A 12,184-nucleotide genomic window follows, 5' to 3' on the forward strand; every position below is an offset into this window, starting at 1 on the left:
TGTCCAAGTCCCCCTCCTTTTCCATCACAGGGAAGTGCTCAGGACGAGGTTTAAAGCAGTTGGCACTGTTGGACTCATGGGTCTGCGTAGAGGGCGACTCCTTCTGAATCCGGGCTAGCTCCAGCTGGTGTTGTCGGTCAGCTTGTCGCTCAGCAGCCTCTCGGTCAGCTTGGGCTTGTCGCTCTGCTCGCTCCTGGAATTTCAGGATCAGCTGCAGTCGTCCATCACGATCGTCTGCAGCGAGATCCTCCAAGGCCATCTGCAGGTGGCGGTCCACACTACCCTGGTTGTGGGTATGGCTGGCAATCACAGGTTGGACCCCTGCAGCAGCGCCATCCGGGCCTTGGCTGGCCGCCCCCTCATCAGTGCTCTGCTGTCGGATGGGCTCTGCAGCATCTTGTAACAGTTCAGCAATCATTTGTTCTCTGCTTTTGCCGTGGGGGTCAATGCCTTTGGTTATACATATTCCAATAAGAGTGTCCTTTTTCTGCTGGCTGTACCAGGACTCCCCAACTACGACCATGATCACCAAAATAAAAATAGAAAAGAAAAAACGAAGAAGGGTAGGGGTAACTGCTACACATACAGTATTGTCTCAGATCTAATAAACACTGAGTTTGATCTTCAAAACTTTTGTGCAGGGTCCAGGTAAAAACCGTGCAAGTTTTTAGTGAGAGGAATGATTGCTCAAACCCGATCACTAATGTCCTATGATCCCACCGCTGCCACCAATTTGTCAGGAAAACAACACCCACTGTTGGGTCAGACCTTGCAGCTCTCTGGCGCCCCCTTATCCTGCTGGTCACACACGGTATTGACCGAGGATAAGCACCGGTGCAGCTGCTCTAATTTATGTCGACTATTGCGGCACGTGATGTGACAGGACGTATATATACCACCAGTTCCTTCCAGGAACGTATATATACCTCCGACCAGCCACCCTCAAACCACAATATCACATAAATACTGGTATACTGCCACCACCGATTGCTTAACAGGTGGATCGGGTACCTGGTAGGTAACGTAAATTAGCGGGTGAGGAACGTGTTTGCTCGACATAGGACAAGAAGGACGAAACTGGTAAATAATTAATGATTTACTCCCAAAAGGTGGGCAGTGTTTACAAAATATATGCAAGATATTATAAAGGAGACAATTTACATGTATGCATAAACAGTTATTAAAATAAAAGGGATAAGTAATAGCAAAACCTGCGCCACGAGGTGATGGTCTCAGATTCTGTGGGGGGGACGGCTCCCCGGAAATTAGATGTGATTCTTCCGCGCAGCGTGGTGTGCTGTGCGTGCGTCTGGCGTCCCTGAGAAGAATGACCTGAAAATGGCCGATTTGCTTTTTTGAAAAGCAGTCAAAACTCTGGGAGACACCCATTATTTACCTCACAAGGGGGGCTCGGCTTTGTGAGACCACCCAGCTGCATAGAACACGAAAACCTTCATGTTTCATATTTTGGTGTAGGGGGGTCCCACATCCAAGATGGAGACATCATGTTGGCCGTCACTAATTTTCATGCAGATGGATATTAAACAGGACCTCTCTATGATGCTCAGAAGCTAAGAGACCAATTCCTCGATTTCTGGGGGCATCCCAGTTATGAAAAATATATCATTGTAACCAGGAAAATGTGAACATTCCAAAAATCTGGTCCCTGGGTTAGTGACCGTCATGTGCGTTTTTAAATTCTACATTAACTGTACAAGCTTTTAAACAATGGGAATTTTGGAGGGAATAATCTAGTTTGAGTGGGAAGCTGCGCTACACTGAGGGTTTACGAGGCTAATAAAAAATCTTAGGGTGGGGGCCAGCACTGCAGTTCTTTGTCTTCTTACAAACGGATAGGGGGTGGGGGGGGGGTTTCTTTTTTAAAACATCTCTCATTTTTAAAATTCGGGAAAAAATACCTTTTGCCTGACACCCCTCAGAAGAGACGAGGAGGTCAGAGTGGTATAAATAGACTGTTTTAATGTCCCTTACAAGAGACGTGGAGGTCAGAGTTTTATAACAAGACGCTTTTAATGCCCCTCAGAAGAGATGTGGAGGTCAGAGTGGTATAAAAAGACAGTTTTAATGCCCCTCGGAAGACATGTGGAGGTCAGAGTGGTATAACAAGACGCTTTTAATGCCCCTTACAAGAGACGTGGAGGTCAGAATGTTATAACAAGGCTCTTTTAGTGCCCCTCAGAAGAGACTTGGAGGTCAGAGTGGTATAACAAGACGCTTTTAATGCCCCTCAGAAGAGACGTGGAGGTCAGAGTGGTATAACAAAACGCTTTTAATGCCCCTTACAAAAGACGTGGAGGTCAGAGTGGTTTAACAAGACGCTTTTAATGCCACTTACAAGAGACGTGGAGGTCAGAGTGGTATAACAAGACGCTTTAATGCCCCTCAGAAGAGAAGTGGAGGTCAGAGTGGTATAACAAGATGCTTTTAATGCCCCTCAGAAGAGACGTGCAGGTCAGAGTGGTATAACAAGAGGAATTTATTTCCCCTTTACAAGAGACGTAGAGGTCACAGTGGTATAACAAGACGCTTTTAATGCCCCTCAGAAGAGACGTGGAGGTCAGAGTGGTATAACAAGATGCTTTTAATGCCCCTTACAAGAGACGTGGAGGTCAGAGTGGTATAACAAGACTCTTTTAATGCCCATTACAAGAGACGTGGATGTCAAAGTGGTATAACAAGACGCTTTTAATGCCCATTACAAGACACGTGGAGGTCAGAGTGGTATAACAAGATGCTTTTAATGCCCCTTTACAAGAGACGTAGAGGTCAGAGTTGCATAACAAGACGCTTTTAGTGCCCCTCAGAAGAGACGTGGAGGTCAGAGTGGTATAACATGACGCTTTTAATGCCCCTCAGAAGAGACGTGGGGGTGAAAGTGGTATAACAAAACGCTTTTAATGCCCCTTACAAGAGACGTGGAGGTCAGAGTGGTATAACAAGACGCTTTTAATGCCCCTTACAAGAGACGTGGAGGTCAGAGGGGTATAACAAGATGCTTTTAATGCCCCTTTACAAGAGACGTAGAGGTCAGAGTGGTATAACAAGACCCTTTTAATGCCCCTGCGAAGAGACGTGGAGGTCAGAGTGGTATAACAAGACGCTTTTAATGCCCCTTTCAAGAGACTTGGAGGTCAGAGTGGTATAACAAGATGCTTTTAATGTCCCTCAGAAGAGACGTGGAGGTCGGAGTGGTATAGCAAGACGCTTTTAATGCCCCTCAGAAGAGACGTTGGGGTCAGAGTGGTATAACAAGACGCTTTTAATGCCCCTTACAAGAGACGTGGAGGTCAGAGTGGTATAACAAGATGCTTTTAATGCCCCTTTACAAGAGACGTAGAGGTCAGAGTGGTATAACAAGACACTTTTAATGCCCCTCAGAAGAGACGTGGAGGTCAGAGTGGTATAACATGACGCTCTTAATGCCCTTTACAAGAGACCTGGAGGTAAGAGTGGTATAACAAGACGCTTTTAATGCCCCCTACAAGAGACGTGGAGGTCAGATTGGTATAACAAGATGCTTTTAATGTCCCTTTACAAGAGACGTAGAGGTCAGAGTGGTATAACAAGACGCTTTCAATGCCCCTTACAAGAGACGTGGAGATCTGAGTGGTATAACAAGACGCTTTTAATGCCCCTCAGAAGTGACGTGGAGGTCAGAGTGGTATAACAAGACGCTTTTAATGCCCCTCAGAAGAGACGTGAAGGTCAGAGTGCTATAACAAGACGCTTTTATTGCCCCTTTACAAGAGACGTAGAGGTCATAGTGTTATAGCAAGACGCTTTTAATGCCCCTCAGAAGAGACGTGGAGGTCAGAGTGGTAAAACAAGACGATTTAATGCCCCTTACAAGAGACATGGAGGTCAGAGTGGTATAACAAGACGCTTTTAATGCCCCTTACAAGAGACGTGGAGGTCAGAGTGGTATAACAAGACACTTTTAATGCCACTTACAAGAGACGTGGAGGTCAGAGTGGTATAAAAAGAAGCTTTTAATGCTCCTTTACAAGAGACATAGAGGTCAGAGTGGTTTAACAAGACGATTTTAATGCCCCTCAGAAGAGACGTGGAGGTCAGAGTGATATAACAAGACGCTTTTAATGCCCCTCAGAAGAGACGTAGAGGGCAGAGTTGTATAACAAGATGCTTTTAATGCCCCGTTACAAGAGGCGTAGAGGTCAGATTGGTATAACAAGACCCTTTTAATGCCCCTCAGAAGAGACGTGGAGGTCAGAGTGGTATAACAAGACTCTTTTAATGCCCCTTACAAGAGACGTGGAGGTCAGATTGGAATAACAAGACGCTTTTAATGTCCCTTTACAAGAGACGTAGAGGTCAGAGAGGTATAACAAGACGATTTCAATGCCCCTTACAAGAGACCTGGAGGTCAGAGTGGTATAACAAAATGTTTTTAATGCCCCTCAAAAGTGACGTGGAGGTCAGAGTGGTATAACAAGATGCTTTTAATGCCCCTCAGAAGAGACGTGGAGGTCAGAGTGCTAAAACAAGATGCTTTTATTGCCCCTTTACAAGAGATGTAGAGGTCATAGTGTTATAGCAAGACGCTTTTAATGCCCCTCAGAAGAGACGTGGAGGTCAGAGTGGTATAACAAGACGCTTTCAATGCCCCTTACAAGAGACATGGAGGTCAGAGTGTTATAACAAGACGCTTATAATGCCCCTCAGAAGAGACATGGAGGTCAGAGTGGTATAACAAGACGCTTTTAATGCCCCTTTACAAGAGAAGTAGAGGTCAGAGTGGTATAACAAGACGCTATTTATGCCACTTACAAGAGACGTGGAGGTCAGAGTGTTATAACAAGACGCTTTTAATGCCCCTCAGAAGAGACGGGGGGGAGAAAGTGGTATAACAAAACGCTTTTAATGCCCCTTACAAGAGACGTGGAGGTCAGAGTGGTATAACAAGATGCTTTTAATGCCCCTTACAAGAGACGTGGAGGTCAGAGGGGTATAACAAGATGCTTTTAATGCCCCTTTACAAGAGATGTAGAGGTCACAGTGGTATAACAAGACCCTTTTAATGCCCCTCCGAAGAGACGTGGAGGTCAGAGTGGTATAACAAGACGCTTTTAATGCCCCTTACAAGAGACTTGGAGGTCAGAGTGGTATAACAAGATGCTTTTAATGTCCCTCAGAAGAGACGTGGAGGTCGGAGTGGTATAGCAAGACGCTTTTAATGCCCCTCAGAAGAGACGTTGGGGTCAGAGTGGTATAACAAGACGCTTTTAATGCCCCTTACAAGAGACGTGGAGGTCAGAGTGGTATAACAAGATGCTTTTAATGCCCCTTTACAAGAGACGTAGAGGTCAGAGTGGTATAACAAGACACTTTTAATGCCCCTCAGAAGAGACGTGGAGGTCAGAGAGGTATAACATGACGCTCTTAATGCCCCTTACAAGAGACGTGGAGGTAAGAGTGGTATAACAACACGCTTTTAATGCCCCTTACAAGAGACGTGGAGGTCAGATTGGTATAACAAGACACTTTTAATGTCCCTTTACAAGAGACGTAGAGGTCAGAGTGGTATAACAAGACGCTTTCAATGCCCCTTAGAAGAGACGTGGAGGTCAGAGTGTTATAACAAGACGCTTTTAATGCCCCTCAGAAGTGACGTGGAGGTCAGAGTGCTATAACAAGACGCTTTTATTGCCCCTTTACAAGAGACGTAGAGGTCATAGTGTTATAGCAAGACGCTTTTAATGCCCCTCAGAAGAGACGTGGAGGTCAGAGTGGTATAACTAGACGCTTTTAATGCCCCTTACAAGAGACATGGAGGTCAGAGTGGTATAACAAGATGGTTTTAATGCCTCTTTACAAGAGAAGTAGAGGTCAGAGTGGTATAACAAGACGCTTTTTATGCCACTTACAAGAGACGTGGAGGTCAGAGTGTTATAAGAAGACGTTTTTAATGCCCCTCAGAAGAGACGTAGAGGTCAGAGTGGTATAACAAGACGATTTAATGCCCCTTACAAGAGACGTGGAGGTCAGAGTGGTATAACAAGACACTTTTAATGCCACTTACAAGAGACGTGGAGGTCAGAGTGGCATAACAAGAAGCTTTTAATGCTCCTTTACAAGAGACTTAGAGGTCAGAGTGGTTTAACAAGACGATTTTAATGCCCCTCAGAAGAGACGTGGAGGTCAGAGTGATATAACAAGACGCTTTTAATGCCCCTCAGAAGAGACGTAGAGGTCAGAGTTGTATAACAAGATGCTTTTAATGCCCCTTTACAAGAGGCGTAGAGGTCAGATTGGTATAACAAGACCCTTTTAATGCCCCGCAGAAGAGACGTGGAGGTCAGAGTGGTATAACAAGACGCTTTTAATGCCCCTTACAAGAGACGTGGAGGTCAGATTGGAATAACAAGACGCTTTTAATGTCCCTTTACAAGAGACGTAGAGGTCAGAGTGGTATAACAATACGATTTCAATGCCCCTTACAAGAGACCTGGAGGTCAGAGTGGTATAACAAAACGCTTTTAATGCCCCTCAGAAGTGACGCGGAGGTCAGAGTGGTATAACAAGACGCTTTTAATGCCCGTCAGAAGAGACGTGGAGGTCAGAGTGCTAAAACAAGATGCTTTTATTGCCCCTTTACAAGAGACGTAGAGGTCATAGTGTTATAGCAAGACGCTTTTAATGCCCCTCAGAAGAGACGTGGAGGTCAGAGTGGTATAACAAGACGCTTTCAATGCCCCTTACAAGAGACATGGAGGTCAGAGTGTTATAACAAGACGCTTATAATGCCCCTCAGAAGAGACATGGAGGTCAGAGTGGTATAACAAGACGCATTTAATGCCCCTTTACAAGAGAAGTAGAGGTCAGAGTGGTATAACAAGACGCTTTTCATGCCACTTACAAGAGACGTGGAGGTCAGAGTGTTATAACAAGATGCTTTTAATGCCCCTCAGAAGAGACGTGGGGGTGAAAGTGGTATAACAAAACGCTTTTAATGCCCCTTACAAGAGACGTGGAGGTCAGAGTGGTATAACAAGACGCTTTTAATGCCCCTTACAAGAGACGTGGAGGTCAGGGTGGTATAACAAGATGCTTTTAATGCTCCTTTACAAGAGACATAGAGGTCAGAGTGGTTTACCAAGACGATTTTAATTCCCCTCAGAAGAGACGTAGAGGTCAGAGTGTTATAACAAGATGCTTTTAATGCCCCTTTACAAAAGACGTAGAGGTTAGAGTGGTATAACAAGACCCTTTTAATGCCCCTCAGAAGAGACGTGGAGGTCAGAGTGGTATAACAAGACGGTTTTAATGCCCCTTACAAGAGACGTGGAGGTCAGAGTGGTATAACAAGACGGTTTTAATGCCCCTTACAAGAGACGTGGAGGTCAGTGTTTTATAACAAGACGCTTTTAATGCCCCTCAGAAGAGACGTGAAGGTCAGAGTGGTATAACAAGACCCTTTTAATGCCCCTCGGAAGAGATGTGGAGGTCAGAGTGGTATAAAAATACGCTTTTAATGCCCCTTACAAAAGACGTGGAGGTCAGAGTGTTATAACAAGACTCTTTTAATGCCCCTCGGAAGAGACTTGGAGGTCAGAGTGGTATAACAAGATGCTTTTAATGCCCCTTACAAGAGATGTGGAGGTCAGAGTGGTATAACAAGATGCTTTTAATGCCCCTTACAAGAGACGTGGAGGTCAGAGTGTTATAAAAAGACGCTTTTTATGCCCCTCAGAAGAGACGTGGAGGTCAGAGTGTTATAACAAGATGCTTTTAATGCCCATTACAAGAGACTTGGAGGTCAGAGTGGTATAACAAGATGCTTTTAATGCCCCTTTACAAGAGACATAGGGGTCAGAGTTTTAAAACAAGACGCTTTTAATGCCCCTCAGAAGAGACGTGGAGGTCAGAGTGGTATAACAAGACGCTTCTAATGCCCCTCAGAAGAGACGTGGGGGTCAGAGTGGTATAACAAGACGCTTTTCATGCACCTTACAAGAGATGTGGAGGTCATAGTGGTATAGCAAGACGCTTTTAATGCCCCTCAGAAGAGACGTGGAGGTCAGAGTGGTATAACAAGACGCTTTTAATGCCCCTCAGAAGAGACGTGGAGGTCAGAGTATTATAACAAGACATTAAATGCCCCTCAGAAGAGACATGGAGGTCAGAGTGCTATAACAAGACGCTTTTAATGCCCCTCAGAAGAGACGTGGAGGTCAGAGTGGTATAACAAGATGCTTTTAATGCCCCTTACAAGAACCGTGGAGGTCAAAGTGGTATAACAAGATGCTTTTAATGCCACTTACAAGAGACGTGGAGGTCAGAGTGGTATAACAAGATGATTTTAATGCCCCTTTACAAGAGACGTATAGGTCAGAGTGGTATAACTAGACACTTTAATGCCCCTCAGAAGAGACGTGTAGGCCAGAGTGGTATAACAAGACGCTTTTAATGCTCCTTACAAGAGACGTGGAGGTCAGAGTGTGTATAACAAGATGCTTTTAATGCCCCTGAGAAGAGACGTGGAGGTCAGAGTGGTCTAAGAAGACGCTTTTAATGCCCCTTACAAGAGACGTGGAGGTCAGAGTGGTATAACAAGATGCTTCTAATGCTCCTTACAAGAGACATGGAGGTCAGAGTGTTATAACAAGATGCTTTTAATGCCCCTCAGAAGAGACAAGGAAGTCAGAGTGGTAAAACAAGACGCTTTTAATGCCCATTACAAGAGACGTGGAGGTCAGAGTGTTATAACAAGACGCTTTAATGCCCCTCAGAAGAGACGTGGAGGTCAGAGTGGTATAACAAGACGCTTTTAATGCCCCTCAGAAGAGACGTGGGGGTCAGAGAGGTATAACAAGACGCTTTTAATGCCCCTTACAAGAGACGTGGAGGTCAGAGTGGTATAACAAGACGCTTTTAATGCCCCTTACAAGAGTCGTGGAGGTCAGAGTGGTATAGCAAGACGCTTTTAATGCCCCTTTACAAGAGACGTAGAGGTCAGAGTGGTATAACAAGACGCTTTTAATGCCCCTCAGAAGAGACGTGGAGGTCAGAGTGGTATAACAAGAGGCTTTTAATGCCCCTTACAAGAGACGTGGAGATCAGAGTGGCATAACAAGACGCTTTTAATGCCCATTACAAGAGACGTGGAGATCAGAGTGGTATAACAAGACGCTTTTAATGCCCCTTTACAAGAAATGTAGAGGTCTGAGTGGTATAATAAGACGCTTTTAAGCCCCTCAGAAGAGACGTGGAGGTCAGAGTGATATAACAAGACGCTTTTAATGCCCCTTACAAGAGACGTGGAGGTCAGAGTGGTATAACAAGACGCTTTTAATGCCCCTTACAAGAGACGTGGAGGTCAGAGTGGTATAACAAGACGCTTTTAATGCCCCTTTACAAGAGACGTAGAGGTCAGAGTGGTATAACAAGACGCATTTAATGCCCCTCAGAAGAGACGTGGAGGTCAGAGTGTTATAACAAGACGCTTTTAATGCCCCTTACAAGAGATGTGGAGATCAGAGTGGTATAACAAGACGCTTTTAATGCCCATTACAAGAGACGTGGAGATCAGAGTGGTATAACAAGACGCTTTTAATTCCCCTTTACAAGAAATGTAGAGGTCTGAGTGGTATAATAAGACGCTTTTAAGCCCCTCAGAAGAGACGTGGACGTTAGAGTGGTATAACAAGACGCTTTTAATGCCCCTTACAAGAGACGTGGAGGTCAGAGTGGTATAACAAGACGCTTTTAATGCCCCTTACAAGAGACGTGGAGGTCAGAGTGGTATAACAAGACGCTTTTAATGCCCCTTTACAAGAGACATAGAGGTCAGAGTGGTTTAACAAGATGATTTTAATGCCCCTCAGAAGAGATGAGAGGTCAGAGTGATATAACAAGACACTTTTAATGCCCCTCAGAAGAGACGTAGAGGTCAGAGTGGTATAACAAAATGCTTTTAATGCCCCTTTACAAGAGACGTAGAGGTCAGAGTGGTATAACAAAACCCTTTTAATGCCCCTCAGAAGAGACTTGGAGGTCAGAGTGGTATAACAAGACGGTTTTAATGCCCCTTACAAGAGACGTGGAGGTCAGAGTTTTTTAACAAGATGCTTTTAATGCCTCTCAGAAGAGACGTGGAGGTCAGAGGGGTATAACAAGACGTTTTAATGCCCCTCGGAAGAGATGTGGAGGTCAGAGTGGTATAAAAAGACTCTTTTCATGCCCCTTACAAGAGACGTGGAGGTCAGAATGTTATAACAAGAGTCTTTTAATGCCCCTCAGAAGAGACTTGGAGGTCAGAGTGGTATAACAAGATGCTTTTAATACCCCTCAGAAGAGACGTGGAGGTCAGAGTTGTATAACAAGATGCTTTTAATGCCACTTACAAGAGATGTGGAAGACAGAGTGGTAAAACAAGACTCTTTTAATGCCCCTCAGAAGAGACTTGGAGGTCAGAGTGGTATAACTAGACACTTTAATGCCCCTCAGAAGAGACGTGGAGGTCAGAGTGGTAACACAAGACTCTTTTAATGCCCCTCAGAAGAGACGTGGAGGTCAGAGTGGTATAACAAGACGCTTTTAATGCCCCTTACAAGAGACGTGGAGGTCAGAATGTTATAACTAGTGTTGAGCCACCGCCGTAGTGTTCGAGTTCGGTACGGTTCGTCGAACACCCGTGTGTTCGCCGAACTGTTCGTCGAACTGTTCGTCGAACACCTTCGAACACCGTTAAAACCAATGGCAGGCAAACAAAAACACATAGAAAACACCTTCAAAGGTGTCCAAAAGCTGACAAACTGCTCAGAAGACATAACTAACACATGGAAAAGTGACAAGTACATATAGTCATGCGAAAATAAAAGAGGTGGAGGAGTAAAAGGAGGGGGAGACACAGATATAGGCATGTCATGCCCTTCTAAAATCCAAAAAGTGAGAAGCCGACACGGCCAGTCCGCTCCTGCCCGTGCCACCTCCGTGTCGCCGGGTTTGTGCCAGAGCCGCGGTGAACCCTGATGGCCAGCCCCCCTCTCCCAATACTGGTGCCTGTCCGCTGGTGGGTCGAGCGAGCTCCCCTGTGGTGGAGGCAGCTCTAAGCTTTTTAATTTAAATTGTCTCTCTAATTTGAATGAATACACTTTAAATCCATTTACAAGGATCTATTGGAGGGCAAGTCTCATGCCAGCAGCCGCGTAATTCCCGCTCCAGTAGCGTCCACTAAAGCTGCTGCAGTTAAAAAGCTTTTATAAGGATCGAGCTCGGCTGTCCACCGCAAGGCATCCTACTGCCAGTCCCAGCCCCTATGCCTTGGGGTGCCTCCTGATGCTCTTCACAGAGTATCCCATGGTCCCGAAGCATTTCCTTTGAAAAAATTAAGTTTCTAAACTACAGGTGGTGTAGCTTGCTTAACAGCAGGGATAATCCGCTGACTAGCAGACACTGCTACTAGGCACAAAGTATTTCCTGGGCTAGATGCAGTTAAAAATTTGTAATTAGATACTCTCGTTGGATGCTGAGAAAGCATTCCATAGAGCCCCTGAGGGCTCGGTTGCTACAGAGGTATTGCACCTCACCCAGAGGTGTGATATCTCACTCTCAGGTAAGGATGGAGTGTGGATCAGGACCCGACACCTGCATGCATTACACCACATTGCCGTGGGGCAGGGCGACCAATATGCCTCTGAGATGGGCACGACAGTCCCTGTCCCTGGCTGGAGTGGGGGGAGGGAACACTGAGGAAGGTGAACCCTGTAGTGCAGGAGCAGGGAGGAAGCAGTTCCTGGGTGCATTGAGAAGGGAGTATAAAAGGTGGGCACCATCTTAGTTCAGTGCAGAGAAGTCTGAGCAGAAGTGGCAGGGAGCAGGGGCTCTGCATGAGCTCTGCTCCGGAGGCGGGCCTAGTAACAGAGGCCCAGGCCTGGAAGAGGGAGAAGGAAGGAAGAGGAGCGGAGAAGGCTCCAGGAACGAGGAATGAAGGGATCCCAGGGGTGCGGACGGGCGAGTCGCCACCGCACGCCCGAATCCACCTGCGTGGAGGGTTCAGGCCAAAGGGGGAGACCGGTCCCCGAAACTAGTGGAGGCAGGAAATGACCCTCAGCTAGAAACTGGAGTCTGTGACATTTTATGTGGCGCAGCCCCTCGCTACACCCGCTAGGAAGGCATCACATAGGGTCAGGGAAACTGGCGC

This window comes from Phyllobates terribilis, unplaced genomic scaffold (assembly GCF_046119375.1).
Source record: "Phyllobates terribilis strain yellow unplaced genomic scaffold, ASM4611937v1 Scaffold_12__6_contigs__length_324123572, whole genome shotgun sequence".
Classification (NCBI taxonomy): Eukaryota; Metazoa; Chordata; class Amphibia; order Anura; family Dendrobatidae; genus Phyllobates; species Phyllobates terribilis.